Below are 20779 nucleotides of genomic sequence, written 5' to 3' on the forward strand. Positions count from 1 at the left end.
GCACAGTCTTCCGCTTCTTCGGACCATGCTTCTCCTCCTCCTAAAAAACGAGTCTGTAAGGAACATTTTGTGGATGCCCCGGAGCGTCCTCCGGTGCTCAATTTTGAGCCTGCAGATATCGTTCATCCGAACTCTTCCACATGGCTGCCTTCACCTGCTGTGGCTACCTATATTGAGGCGCACATTCGACAACCTTTTGAGGCTTCGGTTCAGGCCCGGTTGCGCTCAGAGTGCCCGAGACCTGATTTGGCTGACCATTTGGCGAGACTCCGGAGGTTGACCCCATGATGGTCACGTACTTGAAGAAGTATGCAAAGGACCCGAAGAAGGGCCTTGATAGATCTTGGCGGTCTTGTCAGGATAAGGTACTAGACTTACTTGGACCGCTCACCAAGATTTTAGATCTGGGTTATAAGGCGAAGGAGGCCTCTGCCCTTGTGAACCCAACTGAATTAATTGAGTGGGCCCAACGGGCGATCTGCCAATTGGGGAATGCCAATTGCGCAATGTCTGCGGAACGTCGCAGGTCCATCATTTTGAAACTTGATCCTAAACTTTCTGAATTGGCCACTTCGGAGTCTGGACCTGAGGCGCAAGGCCTCTTGTTTGGTCAACCGTTTCTCAAAGAGCTCACGCGGTTTGTCTCCACCTTCAGTGGTATAGACAAGGCGCAAGCCTCCTTAAGACGGGCAATGCGTCCGGTTTTTGCAAAGGCCGGACGAGGTAGGGGACGTTCGTTCGGCCGTGGCTCTGCAAACCAGTCCCAGAGAGGCAACTCCTCTCAGCAAAGAGGATCTTACGACGCTAGTTATTCCACCAGGGCCAACTTTTATCCATCACGGAAAGGAAAAGGCCAGTATGGCAAAGGACGTTCAGGTGGTCAACAAGGACACTACCAGGATGCCCACTCTACAGGTGAGCCTGATTCAAGCATGCGATGTAATGTTGGGGGGTCGCATTCAATTTTTCCTACAAAATTGGCGCATGATCTCCAGCAATGCATGGGTGCTACAAACTGTTCAAGGGTTCAGAATAGAGTTTTATCACCCGATGCATCAGACCCGTCCTCCCCCTTGTTTGCATTTTTCTCTTCAGGATCAGGTTTGTCTCTCCGGGGAAATAGACACCCTCCTCAAGAAAGGGGCGATTCTTCCAACCACCCGTCATCCGATGGGGTTTGCCAGTTCAGTCTTTCTGGTCGAGAAAAAAGGGGGGGGGCGCTTGCCTGGTTCTCAACCTGAAGGACTTCAACGGTGGGGTGATCTATCGACATTTCAAGATGGAGGGTATCCATCTATTGAGGGATCTCCTGCGCGAGGGGGATCGGATGGTCCGACTGGATCTCAAAGATGCGTACCTCTCGATTCCGATTTACAGGCCTCATCGTCGTTTTCTCCAGTTTCACTGGCAGGGAGTTTGGTACGAGTATCAGGTTCTCCCGTTCGGTCTCTCGTCGGCACCGTGGCGCTTCACGAAGCTGTTGAGACCGGTTGTGGAACATCTACGGTCTCTGGGTGTCAGATTGATTATTTATCTGGACGATATTCTCCTTATGGCGGAATGTCCTCTCAAACTTCAACAACATCTGGAGTGGTCCATCGATCTTTTACAGTCTCTAGGTTTTCTGATCAATGTTCAGAAGTCGGTTTTGATTCCTGCCCAGTCTATAGAGTTCCTGGGTTTCCAGATCGACTCGGTGGCTTGTCAACTTCTCTTGCCTAATCAGAAGATGCGTTACATCAGGAGAGAATTGACGTCTGTTATTTCCAGACTGACTGTGTCGTTGAGGTCGTTGGCACGTGTAGTAGGTCTGTTAGCATCATCCATTCAGGCGATCTTTCCAGGTCCTCTGCATTACAGAGCGATGCAAAGGCTGAAAATCCAACATCTCCGGAAAGGTCTCAGGTACTCAGACCAGATTCCTCTTACGGAGGAAGTGCGTTGGGAGATGCAGTGGTGGTTGGACCACATGGAGGCCTGGAATGGTCGAGCCCTATTCGGTGCGTCCCCGGAGCTGGTGATAGAATCCGATGCCAGTCAGTGGGGTTGGGGTGCTCGCTGCGGGTCTGTCTCGACGGGGGGTCGTTGGTCCCCTCAGGAGTTGGCTCTCCACATAAACTGCCTGGAACTCCTAGCGGGTTCGTTTGCAATCAAGTGTTTCTCTCGCCTTCAACCGAGTTGCTGCATTCTTCTCCGGATGGACAACGTGTCCGCAGTCCGATATGTCAACAAGCTGGGCGGGACCCGATCCAAAGTGTTGGCGGAGATAGCCAAGGATTTCTGGCATTTTTGTCTTCAGAGGAAGATCACTGGTATTGCGGAGTATCTTCCGGGGTGCAACAATCAGATTGCGGATTGGCACTCCAGACATCTTCGGGATTACAGCGACTGGAGGCTTCACCCTCGAGTATTCCGTGCTCTCCTTCGGCGTTGGGGTCAATGTCAGTTAGATCTGTTTGCCTCTAGCCTCAACGCGCAACTTCCGCGCTTTTACAGTTGGAGGCCGGACCCTCAGGCTCTGGCCACGGATGCTTTTCTTCAGCAGTGGCCATCGACCCTCTGTTATGCCTTTCCACCTTTTCTAATGATTCCCAGGGTGCTAGCTTACACCAAACGGTTTCGAGCGGATCTGATTCTGATTGCCCCTCTCTGGAGGGCTCAAGCATGGTTTCCGGTGTTTCTGGAAATGTGCTGCGCTCCGCCGTTCCTTCATCCCCCGTTGTCGAATCTCTTGGTGGATCCTCTCGGAGATCCACATCCCCTGATCCTATCCGGCTCTCTTCAACTGCTAGCGTGGAGGATCTCGGGGATCGCTGGACGCTCCCAGGCATTTCTAGCGACGCTTCCAAATTCCTTAGTGAGGCATGGGCTCCCAATACTCACAAACGGTATAAAGGGGCTTAGAAGCGATGGTGTGATTGGTGTGCTCAACGGGAAGTTGATCCCGTTTCAGCAGATATCAGTATGATTATTAATTTTTTGGCATCCTTGGCCACCTCTGGTCTGGCTTATTCGACGGTTAATGGTTTTCGCTCTGCTATTTCAGCGGGTCATATCCACATCGATGGGAAGCCTGCGGGTGAACATCCCTTTATTTCCAGGTTACTTAAGGGAGTTCGTTTTGCGAAACCTCCCGCCCCTAAATATGTTACTTTATGGGATGTTTCTGTTGTTCTCAGGTTCTTAGAGGCTTGGCCTTCGAATCCTTTGTTATCTCGCAAACAATTATCTGCGAAATTGACGATGTTACTTTGTCTGGTTTCTTGTAAGCGTGTGTCGGATGTCCACGCTTTGGATCTAGCAGGTCGCAGTTTTACTCCTGAGGGGGTTACCTTTCGTCTTTCCAGACGTACGAAATCTAATACGCCTTCCATTACATATTCTTCTTTTCCTTCTCGTCCCAACTTTTTTGTTGTACAATGCCTTAAGGATTATGAGGTGAGTACTGCTTCTTTCCGTTCAGACATGCAGGGTCAACTATTGATTGCCTTACAAAAATCTTTTCGCCCTGTCACTCCAGCTACTTTGGCGCGCTGGGTGCGGTGGCTTATGTCTGAGGCGGGTATTGATGTGTCTGTGTTTGGCGCGCATTCTGCACGAGGGGCGATGGCCTCTAAAGCTTATTCCATGGGTGTTACTCTGTTTGATATTATGAAGGCTGCAGACTGGTCATCTGATTCTGTGTTCAAAACGTTTTATTATAAACCTATTGATAGTGTTGCTTCTGTGGTGGTGGATCAGCTTTAAAAAAGCATAATCGGAGCCTCCTGTCCTGACATAGAATTCAAAATTTGCAAACATTCGTGACAAGAATTTTCAATTCTATTAAGGACTAGGAGGCGAGGATTATCCCACCCGTTGTTCATATTTGCTTGCTAATGTATTGTGACTGTTTACATGCAATTGCAAATATATCACTCCTTGTTTTTTCCCTCCCTGGATTGCTCTTGACTCTCTTGCAATTTTGGATGTTACGGCTCTGTGTCTTTTCCAGGTTCTGACCAGAAGTGATGTTGTTTGTTCTCATCCGGAGTGTCATTCTCCTCCTGGCTTCTGGACCCGAAGTTCTTCTGCTGCCTACTTCAGCATCCTCTGGATTTCTGCAGCTTGTTTGGAGTTATTGTTCTTACTTTACTTGGGATTTTATTTTGACCTGGACCTGTTTCCACAAAGAAAGAGGAAGAAGGACTAATGTTGGGACCTTTTATACACTACTCTCTATGGTCATTCCCTGGTGTTCATAGGAAATGTAGTTTTTTGGTTGTTTTTATTGGCTGCTGAGCATTTCATTAAAGAAATGAGAAAGCATAATCCTCGCCTCCTAGTCCTTAATAGAATTGAAAATTCTTGTCACGAATGTTTGCAAATTTTGAAGTATTGCTTATGTTTTACATTACTGAAAATTAAAAATATTAACCTCAATATGGTTTTACTTGCCATTTTTTCTTCAGTCAACAATTCGATTGGAATTTTTTAAAATATTTTTCTCTAAAAAAAAGGAAAGTTGGGGTTCCTACCTTTAGCTGTCTTCTTTTTTTGAACGCAATGGAACTGCTTAATAATCCTTGAGTCACCATTGGTCATCAACTCCAATCTTTGCCAAAAACAATTTTTCTTTAGATCCAAAGAAAATCCCAGAATATCCAGTTTTTACTTTTCAAATTCAAAAATCCAGGACAATATTTTAAAAAGGCAACTTGGTTTGCCTTGATGCAGTGCATCAATGCAAACTCCTTTTATCCAAGAAAAACAAAATATGTGATTTTCTTTGTTAATTTCTGTTAGACCTGTCTGCTTCTGGGAAGACTCTAACCATCATGATTTATTTTTGTCCCCCTTAGCCTCCCAGAGTTTCTATTTTTATTTTTACATGTGTCCATCAGGAATTTTTAATGCTGTCAGGGGGTTAGGTGTTCCTTGGCGATGACGCCATTTTTCCCTCATAACTTGTGAGGCCTAGTCACCCCCCTTGAAAATCTAGGGATCTCCAGAGATCTAAAATGGTGTCCACCAACTGCCATAACGGACACTACTGGAGGACAGGTCCATAGGATAACATTAGGGAACTTTCTGGAATTAACTAGAGACTTCTGCAGGTCTCAGGCCACCCTATATAAGGCCAGTGACCAGCAGCCATTTTGTGCTGACCCCAGAGTAGAGGAGTGAGGCAGTGGTGAGAGGAGGTGGACACACTGAGAGCAGCTAGTTTGTCTCTGAGGCTGACAGTTACTTCAGAGGATTGTTCCCCCTTCAGCCTTTGACCGATCCCTCTCTCCAGACAACAACTACTGATAGAGAAATCGAGCTATTTGAGAAGGAAGACCCTTCTAAGACTTGCCCCCATTGATCCCTAGTGGAACGCTCTGCTAGGAGACCTAATTTCCCTGGATAAGACTTCCACCTACCAGCGCTGAGTAGGGAGTGGATTCCAGCCAGGTGTGGACTCTGTGGTGCTCCTGAGGCTTGGTGGAGGAGGCAGGCGGCAGCGGAGCCTGTTGGGACCCTGAAGATAGAGCGTCCCGCTCTGTGCAGCGTTTTTCCTTGGAGCCAAGTGAGGGGAGGATCAGTGGCCAAAAGAGTGGTGACAGCGCGGCGCCAAGCGGGAACACTGGTCCCTCGCACCCGCGCTGCCTTAATCGGCCTCTGTGAGGCGAAGTGAGCCGGCCCCTGAAGAGACGCTTCCAGCGTCAGGCTCGCGCATGCCCCGTGAGCTGTGGATGTCCCCGGAAGGAGGGGCAATAAGGTGAGCAGGCCCAGAGCAGTGCGCGTCGCTGAGGAGGCGGGAGCGGAGGCGGAGTTGTCGAGGAGCGCTTCCGCGCATGACCGGAGGTTCAGCGCGACGGTCGGAGTGACTGAAGAGGCGCCGGAAGGATTCCCGGAGCGCCGTGTCAGTTACCTCGATCCCCCACGCTCGAGCGCTAGCTGAAGGAGCCAGCGCGAGCGAGGGAAAAGGAGGCCCAGGCGTGTTGCTCCGTTTTGCCTTCCCCGCTCGAGTGTCAAAGTGTGAAGCAGACACGAGCAGGGAAGGGAGAGTTGGGGACCCCAATCGATTCACCGCCAGACCCCCCAGCAAAGCGCCGGTTCGGCGGAGCCGAGGCAGAAAGAGGCAAAGACGCCGGCAGGCGCCCTGAGGCAACAGTGACGCGTGGGGACTGGGACATCATCGTCCCCACGCTAAAGTAAGGAGCAGGGAAGAGGGGCCACTAAAGAGTCTGATAACTGGGAACTGCTAGTGAAAATCCTAAGTTGTGAATAGAAGAAATAATAGTTCATTGTAGAAACCAGGGTTGATCAAAGCTGGGAGTTAGCTTGATACACCAGAGTAATTATAGAATTGGTTACAGGGTAGTGATACTAGGGTCTTGAAAATTACTACTGAAGCAGGCCAATAACCCTGAAGAGCACTCTGAAACTGTTAGGAAATGTACATGCCAGTTAGGTGATGTAAGTGTGTAACCCTGCATAGTGTAAATCTAACAGGTTTCTTGTAATTTCAAAAGAGTGTCACTTCCTCATTACTGAACTCTTGCCAAGTGAATGTGTTTTACTGCCCTTTTTCCACAGCAGGAAGAGTGAAAAGTAATTTCTCAAAGCAAAAGTGTAATGTTTACTCCTAAAAGAAATTGATGTTGTATCCTGTATGATTTAAATCCAAAGAGCCATATTATTTTTATAAAAGGTAACGGTATTTTTCCAAACAGAGGTGTTGTGTCTTTATTTTAGTGGTTCATCACTGTGTTACTGTGAGTGAGACTTGTAAGTACTTAGCCAACGCCTTGAGTTAGCTGTAGACCACTACTGTGCCAAGCTACCATATGTAGGCTTGGGTAATCTAGGTCCAACATAATTGGTGTTTCAGCGGTGGGATAGCGGATTTGTACTTACACTCACTTATTAGTAACCCAGTGCCAACCACGAGACCTCACCTGGAGTTTTCTCCCTGCGGCCCTCCTAATTTACATTTTTGATTTTTCTAAATTTACTTCTGGCGGTGGGTGGAGGTTGACCTCAGGTCACTTTGTGGATTTCTCCTGTGTAGCATTGTATACTTCAAATAGAAATGGAAATAAATGTGGAAGAGCTAGACAATTATACTGTGACCCAATTGAAGGAATGGTGTCAGCAGCAGGGGGTGTTTTTCAAGAAAGGCGCCAGAAAAGTTGAGCTGCTGACCAGTATCCGGGCATGGGTAGAGGCTCATTCCGGGGAGGAGGTAGATCCTGAAGAGAGTGACAAGGACACTGTCCTAGAGACCGCAACACTGTACCAGGCGGGAGGGGAGAACCTTGTAACAGGTCCTAGAACACCTTCCAGAGTGGGCAGTAGCGTGTCAGAGAGGGGCCTGACCGACGCCGAGTTAGAAGATAGGAGGGAGGAGAGGAGGATGAGAATAGAACTAGCCAGGATGGACATGGTGAGGGAGGAAAAGAGGTTGGAGCATGAGCGGACGATCAAGGAGATGGATTTGCAAGCCCTAAACTTACGTACCCCCAAACCAGAGAATGGTGGCAGCGATATCCAGACCAACACCAGGGAACCTAGACCGTACCTACCAAAAGATATTATGGCTTGTTATGTACCCAGTGACGACATTGCTAAATGGCTAGCCGCCTACGAGGTCTCGCTGAGGGCCCATGGGATTCTGGAAGTCCACTGGGGAGGTGGGTTATACAAATACATGCCCCCCACTGGCAGGGATACTTTGTTGGCCCTTGACCAGAGTGAACAGACCTACTATCCGGCTATGAAATCAGCGCTGCTCAAGAAGTTTGGGTTGACCCCTGAGAAATATAGGCAAAAGTTCCGGGGCAGCTACAAGCTGGGCACACAAAACTGGGTAGATTTCTTGGACTACTCCAGGAAGGCCCTGGAGGGTTGGGTAAGAGGCAGCGAAGTAGGAGACTATGAGGGACTATATGACCTCATACTCAAGGAACACCTACTCAAGAAGTGTCTTCCCGAACTAAGACAGCATCTGGTGGACAGCAAGCTGACCAGCCCCAGGAAGCTTGCTGAGGAGGCGGACATCTGGGTTAGTACCCGGGTGTCGACTAAGGGGACTGGAGGGAATTCCCAGAAGCAAGGACAGGGCGCCCCCCAGAAGAAAGAGGGAGGGGAAACTAAGAGGGAGTTCTCAAAAGGGCCACAAAATACTTCGCAAGGAAGGGGCAGAGCATTCATCCCCAAGAGTAACCCCCCTCGCAACCCTACCCCTGGCCAAAGCCAGCAGCCAAGGGTTGTTCATTGTTTTGAGTGTGGTGGTGTGGGACACTATAAAGGAGATGTGAGATGCCCAAAAAGTCCACCCCCTCCCACTGGAGGAAAAGCCCCGGGAATCACTAGTGTAGTGCTCGGGGAGGAGATGCCTTTGGTTAATGGGGGGGAGCGGGCGGGTGTCACCTTAGTGTCCCTGGGAGATAAGGAGATGGTTCCCAAGACCCAGCTGCCCTCTAATACTACTAAGTATGAGCAGTGGGTCACCATCAATGGCCGTAGAGGGGAGGCTCTGAGAGACACAGGAGCCAGCATGACTATGGTAAGGAGTCAGCTGGTGTCTCCAGAGCAGGTCATCCCAGATGTACTCCATCCCGCCGTAATGGCTGACGGCAGATTGGGCCACTACCCTGTGGCTGAGGTTCCCTTTGAGTGGGGAGGGGTTGCAGGTCCACTTCGAGTTGCCGTAAGCCCTGCCGTGCCTGTTGACTGCCTATTAGGGAATGATATGGAGCACAATGCTTGGAGGAGGGTGGAGTACCAGACTCACTCTGCGATGCTGGGACCCCCTGACTGGACTTGTGTCAGCACAAGGTCAGCGACTGCCCGAAGGGGAAGTTTGCTTACGCTGGAGCCTGGAACAATGGCCCAGCCGGCTGCCAGAGAGGAGAAGGACAAGAGGCCGGAGGACCCTGCCTCGACATCTCCACCTCGTGAGACAGCTGGACCACCTGCGGAGGTGGATCTGGAGTCCACAGGGGAGAATGTTGCTTCCCTGGAAAACCTACCCATCCCAACTGAATGGCATGTGGAGGGAGGTCCTTCCCGGGAAGAATTCTGTGAAGCTCAGAAAGAGTGTCCTACTCTCGAGGGGCTGCGGCAACAGGCCAACGCCCAGGCAGCGGGAAACATTGAAGGGAGCTACCGGATTTACTGGGAGGATGGACTCCTCTACAGTGAGCCCAAGGCACCTGGCCACGGTTCAGCCAGAGCCTTGGTGGTCCCTCAATGCTTTAGAGCCTTTCTACTGGAACTGGCTCATGAGATACCATTGGCAGGACATCTAGGACAGGACAAGACCTTTGCCCGGCTTGTCCCCCACTTCTACTGGCCTCGAATGAAAGTGGCGTCTGATACATATTGTCGGACGTGTGTGTCCTGCCAAGCTAGTGGGAAAACAGGAGTGAAGCTTAAAGCTCCCCTGGAACCACTACCTGTCGTTAGCACCCCCTTTGAGAGGGTGGGCATCGACATTGTAGGGCCATTGGATCCACCAACTTCAGCTGGTCACCGGTTCATACTGGTTTTGGTGGATCATGCCACACGGTACCCAGAGGCAATACCTCTGAGGACCATCACTGCACCTGTGGTGGCAAGGGCCCTGATGGGGATCTTTACCCGAGTGGGTTTCCCCAAGGAGGTTGTGTCCGACAGGGGGACTAACTTCCTTTCAGCCTACATGCGGGCTATGTGGAAGGAGTGCGGAGTTACCTATCGGTTTACCACTCCTTATCACCCACAAACCAATGGTCTTGTGGAAAGGTTTAACAAAACCTTGAAAGGTATGATACGGAGTCTACCTGAGAGCCTGCAGAGGAAATGGGACATCCTCCTACCCTGTCTCTTGTTTTCTTACAGGGAAGTGCCACAAAAGGGAGTGGGCTTCAGCCCCTTTGAACTTTTGTACGGGCACCCTGTACGAGGACCTCTCAGCCTGGTGAAAGACGGATGGGAACGGACTCCCAGGAAGCTTCCCCAGGACGTGGTGAGCTACATGCTGGCCTTCCGAAGCCAAATGGCTAAGTTGTGGAAGCAAGCTTCAGACAACTTGGAGGCCAGCCAAGCAGTTATGAAAGAGTGGTATGACCACAACGCTCACCCAGTGGAACTGGAGCCTGGACAGAAGGTGTGGGTGATGGAACCTGGAGAGCTAAATGCCCTCCAGGACCGTTGGACAGGCCCCTTTGAGGTGTTGGAGAAGAAGGGGAAGTCCACCTACTTGGTGGATCTTAAGGCCCCGAGGCAGCCCCACAGGGTGCTGCATGCCAATCGCCTCAAGCCACATCATGAGAGGCCCGCGGTTGTCTTAATGATGGTAACCGATGGAGCAGAGGAAGAAGAAAGCGAACCTCTCCCTGATCTTCTCTCGTCCCAAGAAAAGGATGGGTCGGTGGAGGGAGTAATTCTCTCGCCATCCCTAACTCCTGAACAGCAGAGTGATTGCCGCCAGATACTGGAGCAATTCTCTTCTCTGTTCTCCCTTGTCCCGGGTAGGACCCACCTGTGTACCCATGACGTGGACACAGGAGACAGCCCACCTGTGAAGTCTAAAATCTACCGGCTGTCGGACAAGGTGAAGGCTAGCATCAAGAGTGAAGTCGCCAAGATGCTGGAGCTGGGAGTGATTGAACCTTCTGGAAGCCCTTGGTCTAGCCCGGTGGTTTTGGTACCAAAGGCTGCCCCACCAGGCACCACACCTGAATTGAGATTCTGTGTGGACTACCGAGGCTTGAACTCAGTGACAAAAACTGATGCACATCCTATCCCACGGGCGGATGAGCTTATTGACCGGCTGGGAGCTGCTCAATACTTAAGTACCTTTGACCTAACTTCAGGGTACTGGCAGATTTCCCTTACCGAGGAGGCGAAGGAAAGGTCAGCCTTCTCTACACCTGAGGGACACTACCAATTTCGTGTGATGCCCTTTGGGCTCAAGAATGCCCCTGCCACTTTTCAGCGGCTGGTGAACAGGGTCCTTTCTGGAATGGAAGCTTTTTCTGCTGCATACCTGGACGACATTGCTGTCTTCAGTAGCAGCTGGGAGGACCATTTGCAGCATCTGCAAGCTGTTCTTCATGCCCTGCAACAGGCTGGATTGACAATCAAGGCCAGCAAGTGTCAGATCGGACAGGGGTCGGTGGTGTACCTAGGTCACTTGGTGGGCAGAGGGACGGTGCAGCCCCTCCAGGCAAAGATTGAGGCTATCATCGCCTGGGAGCCCCCCAAGACTCAAACAGAGGTCCGAGCCTTCCTGGGCCTCACTGGATACTACCGTCGCTTCGTGAAGGGGTATGGCACTATCGTGGCCCCCCTCACTTAAATTACTTCCAAGAAGCAACCCCGACGGGTAGTCTGGACGGAGGCTTGCCAGCGAGCCTTCATGACCTTGAAACAAGCATTGTGTTCCGCTCCCATTCTCAAGGCCCCTGATTTTGCTAGAGAATTCATTGTCCAAACAGATGCGTCAGAACATGGCATTGGGGCAGTGTTATCGCAGCTAAATGATGAGGGCTTGGATCAACCCGTGGTCTTCCTGTCCAGGAGACTACTCCCCAGGGAAAGGAGGTGGAGTACAATTGAGAGAGAAGCCTTTGCGGTGGTTTGGGCTCTGAAGAAGCTGCGACCATACCTGTTTGGTTCGCACTTCCTAGTTCAGACTGACCATCGCCCCCTTCGTTGGCTGATGCAAATGAAGGGGGAGAATCCCAAGTTGCTAAGGTGGTCCATCTCCCTACAGGGAATGGACTTTAGGGTGGAACACCGACCTGGGGCGGACCATGCCAACGCAGACGGTCTATCCAGGTATTTCCGCCTTAGTGATGAGGACTCCCAAGGGGTTGGGTAGTTCTCCCCACTTTCAGCTGGGGGGGACGCGTGTTAGACCTGTCTGCTTCTGGGAAGACTCTAACCATCATGATTTATTTTTGTCCCCCTTAGCCTCCCAGAGTTTCTATTTTTATTTTTACATGTGTCCATCAGGAATTTTTAATGCTGTCAGGGGGTTAGGTGTTCCTTGGCGATGACGCCATTTTTCCCTCATAACTTGTGAGGCCTAGTCACCCCCCTTGAAAATCTAGGGATCTCCAGAGATCTAAAATGGTGTCCACCAACTGCCATAACGGACACTACTGGAGGACAGGTCCATAGGATAACATTAGGGAACTTTCTGGAATTAACTAGAGACTTCTGCAGGTCTCAGGCCACCCTATATAAGGCCAGTGACCAGCAGCCATTTTGTGCTGACCCCAGAGTAGAGGAGTGAGGCAGTGGTGAGAGGAGGTGGACACACTGAGAGCAGCTAGTTTGTCTCTGAGGCTGACAGTTACTTCAGAGGATTGTTCCCCCTTCAGCCTTTGACCGATCCCTCTCTCCAGACAACAACTACTGATAGAGAAATCGAGCTATTTGAGAAGGAAGACCCTTCTAAGACTTGCCCCCATTGATCCCTAGTGGAACGCTCTGCTAGGAGACCTAACTTCCCTGGATAAGACTTCCACCTACCAGCGCTGAGTAGGGAGTGGATTCCAGCCAGGTGTGGACTCTGTGGTGCTCCTGAGGCTTGGTGGAGGAGGCAGGCGGCAGCGGAGCCTGTTGGGACCCTGAAGATAGAGCGTCCCGCTCTGTGCAGCGTTTTTCCTTGGAGCCAAGTGAGGGGAGGATCAGTGGCCAAAAGAGTGGTGACAGCGCGGCGCCAAGCGGGAACACTGGTCCCTCGCACCCGCGCTGCCTTAATCGGCCTCTGTGAGGCGAAGTGAGCCGGCCCCTGAAGAGACGCTTCCAGCGTCAGGCTCGCGCATGCCCCGTGAGCTGTGGATGTCCCCGGAAGGAGGGGCAATAAGGTGAGCAGGCCCAGAGCAGTGCGCGTCGCTGAGGAGGCGGGAGCGGAGGCGGAGTCGTCGAGGAGCGCTTCCGCGCATGACCGGAGGTTCAGCGCGACGGTCGGAGAGACTGAAGAGGCGCCGGAAGGATTCCCGGAGCGCCGTGTCAGTTACCTCGATCCCCCACGCTCGAGCGCTAGCTGAAGGAGCCAGCGCGAGCGAGGGAAAAGGAGGCCCAGGCGTGTTGCTCCGTTTTGCCTTCCCCGCTCGAGTGTCAAAGTGTGAAGCAGACACGAGCAGGGAAGGGAGAGTTGGGGACCCCAATCGATTCACCGCCAGACCCCCCAGCAAAGCGCCGGTTCGGCGGAGCCGAGGCAGAAAGAGGCAAAGACGCCGGCAGGCGCCCTGAGGCAACAGTGACGCGTGGGGACTGGGACATCATCGTCCCCACGCTAAAGTAAGGAGCAGGGAAGAGGGGCCACTAAAGAGTCTGATAACTGGGAACTGCTAGTGAAAATCCTAAGTTGTGAATAGAAGAAATAATAGTTCATTGTAGAAACCAGGGTTGATCAAAGCTGGGAGTTAGCTTGATACACCAGAGTAATTATAGAATTGGTTACAGGGTAGTGATACTAGGGTCTTGAAAATTACTACTGAAGCAGGCCAATAACCCTGAAGAGCACTCTGAAACTGTTAGGAAATGTACATGCCAGTTAGGTGATGTAAGTGTGTAACCCTGCATAGTGTAAATCTAACAGGTTTCTTGTAATTTCAAAAGAGTGTCACTTCCTCATTACTGAACTCTTGCCAAGTGAATGCGTTTTACTGCCCTTTTTCCACAGCAGGAAGAGTGAAAAGTAATTTCTCAAAGCAAAAGTGTAATGTTTACTCCTAAAAGAAATTGATGTTGTATCCTGTATGATTTAAATCCAAAGAGCCATATTATTTTTATAAAAGGTAACGGTATTTTTCCAAACAGAGGTGTTGTGTCTTTATTTTAGTGGTTCATCACTGTGTTACTGTGAGTGAGACTTGTAAGTACTTAGCCAACGCCTTGAGTTAGCTGTAGACCACTACTGTGCCAAGCTACCATATGTAGGCTTGGGTAATCTAGGTCCAACAATTTCCAATATCCAAAAAGAGAATGCTTCATGAAGACTAAGGGGTCTATTACGATGTCGGGCGGATCGCCACCGCCATGGTGGTGGTGGCGATCCACGCGACATTAATGCCCGCCCGCCACCCTTTTCCCCCCTGCCACATTACAATGGCGGGGGGGATCGCAGCGGAGGCAAACACCGCCTTGCGGCCGGGGCGGAAAAGGAATAATATGGTGGCGGTGTCTATCAGACACCGCCAGCCATATTATGATGGGCATTTTTTAATGCCTTTCTGTGGCAGCAATGCCGCCACGGAAAGGCCGGCGGACTTCACTCTGGGGGCCCCCTGCGGGCCCCCAGAGTGAAGGTGATGTGTGGGGTGCACACGGGGGGTACCTGTGGTACCCACCTGCATTCGCATAATCAAAGCGGCAGGCACCGCGCAGTGCCTGCCTCTTTGATTATGCAAATGTAAAAGTGCTTTTTAAGCATTGTGGCGGGCGGTGCTGAGAGCACCGCCCGCCACAATGCTTAACATGCAGGATGTGCCCGCCACTGTGGCGGGCACATCCTAATTCAACCCCCGCCGTTATGGCGGGCAGTCCCGCATACCGACAGGATGGCAGGCGGACAAAGTCCGTAAACCGACAGGATTGTCCGCCCACCATCCTAATGACCCCCTAAGACTTTCAAAAGAAGGCAACTTTATTAGACTTATTCCACTAAAAATTGAAATTTGATCGATGTCAATCACTCGCAAAAATCCAAGAAAATGAGCATTGCTGGTTCTCAACAAAGTAACTTCGAAAAAATCCAACAAACCATCTTATTTCAAATCAATCATCATTTTAAGACGAATGCCAAAAAATCCAGGTATTAAGGCCAGTTTACTCACGAGCACTTGAAAACCTGTTTTTTTTTTTTTAAATGGTCCTGAATTAGACTTCGAATGAAAATTAAATTCTATAAGTAAAACAAAAAGATGTCTTTAAACAATGGCACCCTTGGGAGCTCTTATTGCTTGTAATGTAGACTTGGGTAAGAAAACAAGTTGTATGTTTTAAACTGGGTGGTCCATTAATGTAAACTATTTCAGGAGGGATTACATGTGCACAGAACACCCTCACACTAAGGGCTCAATGGGAACAAAAGACAGTACACAGTAAACCTCTAGTGCCTTAAAGGTTAGATTATGTTTCAAAAAGAGCAGGCCACCAGTATCCAACCACGAGCCCACATTTCAACATGCAGATTATAATAGGAGACCACATTTCAACATGCAGATTATAATAGGAGACCACATTTCAACACGCAGATTATAATAGGATGCTTCTGGGTTAGTGTCTGGCTCGACATCAATCACAATATAAAGAGCATTCTCAGTCTTGGATTCACGGAGATGGCATGGTCAAACCAAAAGCATTCTCTTAATATTACATTTAAAATTTTAAAAAAATTAACAAGGAACCATTCGCATGGTGGAACTACTACTTGTAACGTGCATCGGTGTTTTTCATGGTAAAATAGAGCATTACATTAAATTATACCAAACCCGTTCTTAAGCAAAGCCCTTCCCTCACTTTTATCATTACATTAGAGGTGTCCACGATATTCTGCTCTATTTACAGTTTAAACATAATCTTACCTGTCTACTTTAGCGCCGCCATCCTGCGATCACCGGAAGTTGCAATCCTGAAAATGAAGTAAAACTATCGTGCGAGTACATCAGCAGATTCAAGCATAATAGAAGACGGACAAGTATTTCCTTTGCAAGTAACGGAAAAGCGTGTGAAAATGTATTGTTAGTGAATCTTACCATATTTTTATTAGAAAACAATGCAGCATCAGTTTTGAAACCTTATAATAATTTGTTTATTTACAAATTAAAAAACGATCAAAATAATAAATAATTTAATTTTCACAAAAATGACAGATTTTTTTTTTAAATACAGCAATAATGTTTGTGACGTTTTACGATCAATTTTGAAAGTAGCCACGAGGATTCACAAGAATATCTCTTATAGTTAATACACATTACGCAATATGGATTTATATTATACACGCCACCCTTTTAATGATCTAAATTGTATTTTTGAGATTACATTTATGAGAAGTAGATGAGTTTACAGAACACGAGCATTTGACATATTCACCATTCCAAGACGGCGCCCGTTTCCATTGCCGCAGTCCTTCGTTTATTATTATGTCGGCATACCGGAAGTCACCCCAAGCGACGGCCTGAGCTCTTCTACACCGGTTCCTGTGCTGAAGCTACTCAGATGTGGAGACCGCCCCGCCCTCGGTCTGAGGGTTTGGGTCCTCTGCTGCGCTCTGCGGCGATAGAAAGGTAAGACTGAGATCATAGGTTTCATGTAGTTCGAAGTGAGATCCACGCTGACAATAGACCTGAGCACCGCTCCTTCACATAGAGTTACTTTCAGCGTTTGCATTAAAGAAGTATGTTTCTGTGCCCGACTGTAGCACTCCCAACGGACCGCCCACATCGGAACTCCTCGGCGCTCGTCGCTCAGCTTCCGGTTGACCGAGTAAGCGCATCGCCAGGAACGCCTCGAACGCCGGCTGCTTTTTCGGCCGTCGCAACCGCCGCCTGTCGCACAAAAACAGAACCCTCATTAGAACAAGCGGCAAATATTGAATCTGCGCTTTTGCCGCGCTGTAGGGAACAGAGGGGGCGCGGCGCCCGCACCCCCCATCGGGGGTCCACAGACTCTGGACCCGGCGCGCTGACAGAGACGCAGCACAGGAAGCGCCAAAGGAAAGTGTTATCAACGAGGGGAAGAGAGTGGGCATGTTAATTCCGAGTCTGTAGTATTCGGAGAGAAGCCGTTAAGAGCATACAATTAAGAGGCGGATGGTGGCAGAAGAAAAGACTCAAATTACCAGGAGAGAATACTGATATTGAAGTTGCTGAGGTGCCTGGATTTCGTGTGGTGAGGTGAGGAAGGAGTGCGGGCCCACAGAAACAGAGGTAAGTGAAGGAGGCAATCAATCAATCAATCAGTGACACTTATAAAGCGCGCTACATACCCGTAGGGTCTCAAGGCGCTGGGGGGGGGGGGGGGGGCCGCTACTGCTCGAACAGCCAGGTCTTCAGCTTCTTCCTGAAGGAGAGGTGGTCTTGGGTCAGGCGCAGGTCGGTCGGGAGGGAGTTCCAGGTCTTGGCGGCCAGGTAGGAGAAGGACCTTCCTCCTGTAGTCGCTCTTCGGATGCGGGGGACGGCGGCGAGGGCGTGGTTGGCTGATCGGAGGTGGCGTTTGGGAGCGTAGAAGTTGACTCGGCTGTTGAGGTAGCTCGGGCCTTGGTCGTGAAGGGCTTTGTGTGCGTGGGTGAGGAGGCGGAAGGTGATTCTCTTGTTGACGGGGAGCCAGTGAAGGTCTCTCAGATGTCCGGAGATGTGGCTGGTTCGTGGGATGTCGAGGATGAGTCTGGCTGAGGCGTTTTGGATCCGCTGGAGTCTCTTCTGGAGCTTGGCGGTGGTACCGGCGTAGAGGGCGTTGCCGTAGTCCAGTCGGCTGGTGACGAGGGCCTGGGTGACGGTCTTCCTGGTCTCTGTGGGGATCCACCAGAAGATCTTCCGTAGCATGCGTAGGATGTTGAAGCACGCCGAGGAGACGTTGTTGACTTGCCTGGTCATGGAGAGGGAGGAGTCCAGGATGAAGCCCAGGTTTCGTGCATGGTCTGTCGGTTTGGGTGCGGTGCCCAGGGCGGGAGGCCACCAGGAGTCGTCCCAGGCGGAGGGTGAGGAGCCCAGGATGAGGACCTCCGTCTTGTCCGAGTTCAGTTTCAGGCGGCTGGTCGTCATCCACTCGGCTACCTCTTTCATCCCTTCGTGCAGGTTGGCTCTGGCGGCGGCGGGGTCGTTGGTCAGGGAGAGGATCAGCTGGGTGTCGTCGGCGTAGGAGATTATGCTGAGGTTGTGTTTGCGTACGATGGCCGCGAGGGGGCTCATGTAGACGTTAAAGAGGGTGGGGCTCAGAGATGATCCTTGGGGGACGCCGCAGATGACTTCGGAGGCCTCTGACTTGTATGGTGGTAGGCGGACTCTCTGTGTTCTTCCGTCGAGGAAGGAGATGATCCATTCCAGCGCCTTGTCCTGGATTCCGATGTTGCTGAGGCGCCGTACTAGGGTGCGGTGGCAGACCGTGTCGAATGCCGCGGAGAGGTCTAGGAGGATGAGGGCCGCTGTTTCCCCATTGTCCATCAGGGCTCGGATGTCATCGGTGGCGGCGATGAGGGCGGTCTCGGTGCTGTGGTTAGCTCGGAAGCCGGACTGTGAGGGGTCGAGGGATCCGTTCGTCTCGAGGAAGGCGGCCATCTGCTTGTTGACGGTCTTCTCGATGACTTTGGCTGGAAACGGGAGAAGCGAGATGGGGCGGTAATTCTTGAGGTCGGTGGGGTCCGCTGTTGGTTTCTTGAGTAGAGCGCTGAGTTCGGCGTGTTTCCAGCTCTCAGGGAAGATGGTGGTATCGAAGGATGTGTTGATGATGTCTCGCAGGTGGGGTGCGATGACAGCGTCGGCCTTGTTGAAGACGTGGTGAGGGCAGGGGTCGGTCGGTGATCCGGAGTGGATGGAGTTCATCGTGCGGATGGTGTCTTCGGTGCTGATCGGGGTCCAGGCGTGGAGGGTGGTGGTGGGGGGTGGTTGTTCGGTCATGGTGTGCGTTGGTTGGTTGGTTGGCAAGTCTTCCTAAACTTGAACATTCTGCCCAAAATTAAATAATTAAGGGAAGCAATCTGGGGGAGAGGGTAGTTGCCTATACACAAGCGACAGAAGCCTTGCAGTACATCAAAGCTCCCTTGTACCCCCGGCTACGTAGTAAAGAAGAATTTGAAAAACAAATGGCCTTAGGGAAAACAAAACCACGTAAGGCCCTGAAAAACCCTAAAAAAGCAGGAAACAAATCCGGAATGGTGGACGTGACCAATGCATCAAAAAGTCTGGAGAACGCAAAAACAACACCAACCGGCAGCAGAGTAATGACTAATGGAGAAATCTCACCCCCGAGTTCAACTCCTTTGCCAGCACTTGCATCCTGTAAGTCAGCTGGCGCAAATGGGGGGTCGGCGGTATCAAAAACCATTAAGGATTTTATCGGGAAACATTTTAAAGGGAGAGAGACAGTACGTAAGGAGTCAAGTGTATTAGAGACCCCGCAAACCATCGAAGACTCGGCAGAAACTAGCTTGGAACCCCTGAACCAGTCAGTCTTCAATATCTCTGAGATACCATTGGAACCTTGATTGTCTTCCTCACCAAGGATGTGGCAGTCACTATTCACCCAGGTCACAGGAGCAGAGGTGGTGAACGAGGATAAAATAGACAGTAGCAACCACTTGGGTGAAGAGAATTCTGCTGAGCGGGAAATCAGTGTCAATGGACAACAAAGACTAAAGAGCCCAATTGTTATCGGATTAAATGCTACAGACGTGCCCCTATGCAATTTGGAGGTGACTGGATCTACTAGCCTATCCATGCTTGAAGTTATGTTGATGCTCCAAAAGACCTTGCAGGGCATTTTAGAAGTCTCAGTCCTAAATAACGACATTATAAAAAGACAAGGTGACCAATATAAGGATATTCTCGGAGAATTGATACAGATTAAAAATTTGATGCCCGCCTTAGTAAGACCAGTAGAAGATCAGGAAGAGATTATAGTGGATAGTGGGGATGTAGCGAGAAGGGAGAGTAGCCATTCAGAGGATGCACCCACAGAATACATATCCTATCGCCCAATGATAATAAAAAGGTATGGGGAAAGGAGCTATAGAAAGCAAATAACAACAAAGCAAAGGAGGGGGAAAAAGGCCCCAGTTAACAGCAACCCCGAAAAGCACCAGGAGCAAGCGAAGGGGGCCACTCCAGTCTATAAGTTAAAGGATAAGGATCTAAGGCAAGGAGTTAAGAAACTAATTTTTGCAGAAACAGGAGCAAGTAGCAATAATTCAGCCGATCCAAGCAGGAGGATAAGTAGGAAGAGATTGGGAAATGGTGAAAAGGCTACCAGGAGGACCCAACCTGGGGTAAAGGAGAGCTCAGTAGTAGGTTGGGGGATGGACATACCTGTAGATGGGGGGCCCACAAACCTAAATCAGGTGATGGGGGACAGAGCTAGAGACAGAGAAGAAGTAAGTAGGCATAATAGGGAAGAGAGGTCAGAGGGATTACTACAACACCGACAGCTAGAACTCCCTACAGATAACTGGGTGTTTGTAGAGCCATTAGGACAGGAAAAGGGGGGGAAAAGAACAAGGAAATTAAACCCTTTAAATCGTTCACAGCTCCTATCATCTTTTGCAATGTGTCCCAGCCTAAGATATGTCAGCACCGCAGATTTAAAAGAAGTTGGGTTCATGGTGAATAGCAAGGGGAAGGAAATAACAAAGGTTCTACTCCACTCAGCCCTAATAAAAGATGCAATAGAAAAGGCAGAGTCTGAGATGCGTTGGGAAGGAATTAGAATAGTAAAAAGGGAAGAGGTGTTACTGAATAAGACAGGGAACTCTTTCCTTAGGAACCACGCAGCACTAGATGAAAGACAAATAAAGATGATTAGCCTGGGGAGAGGCAAGAAAGATGCCCTTGAAATTACGATAAAACCAAAAGATCAGAGGTGGAACGTGGAAGATGTCCTTGCTGGGAATAGATATAGAGATCTGGCCTACATGAATGGTGAGGAAGACAGCTATATGAGTAACATTGATTAGGAAGAAGGGTCGTTGCACAGCCTTGCCATTCTGTCCTGGAATGTAAATGGATACAATAGAATAAAAGCACAGGAAGATTTCAAAAACATCTTGAAGAAAAATGATATTGTATGCCTCCAGGAAACATGGCTGTGCGACGAA

At 50.1% G+C, this 20779-nt stretch overlaps 1 protein-coding gene across 1 annotated transcript in view; it reads right to left on the reverse strand.

Moving 5' to 3' along the window:
* The window catches only part of LOC147737301 (uncharacterized), a 110023-nt gene extending 94418 nt beyond the window's left edge, over positions 1-15605 (reverse strand). Inside the window, exon 1 of the mRNA XM_086925014.1 lies at positions 15558-15605. The gene's annotated coding sequence lies outside the window, so the exon portion shown is untranslated. The remainder of the gene's footprint in view (positions 1-15557) is intronic.
* Between the last annotated feature and the right edge of the window lie 5174 nt (positions 15606-20779).

The sequence above is a fragment of the Lissotriton vulgaris genome, chromosome 1_1 (genome assembly GCF_964263255.1).
Source record: "Lissotriton vulgaris chromosome 1_1, aLisVul1.2, whole genome shotgun sequence".
In the NCBI taxonomy this organism is placed as follows: Eukaryota; Metazoa; Chordata; class Amphibia; order Caudata; family Salamandridae; genus Lissotriton; species Lissotriton vulgaris.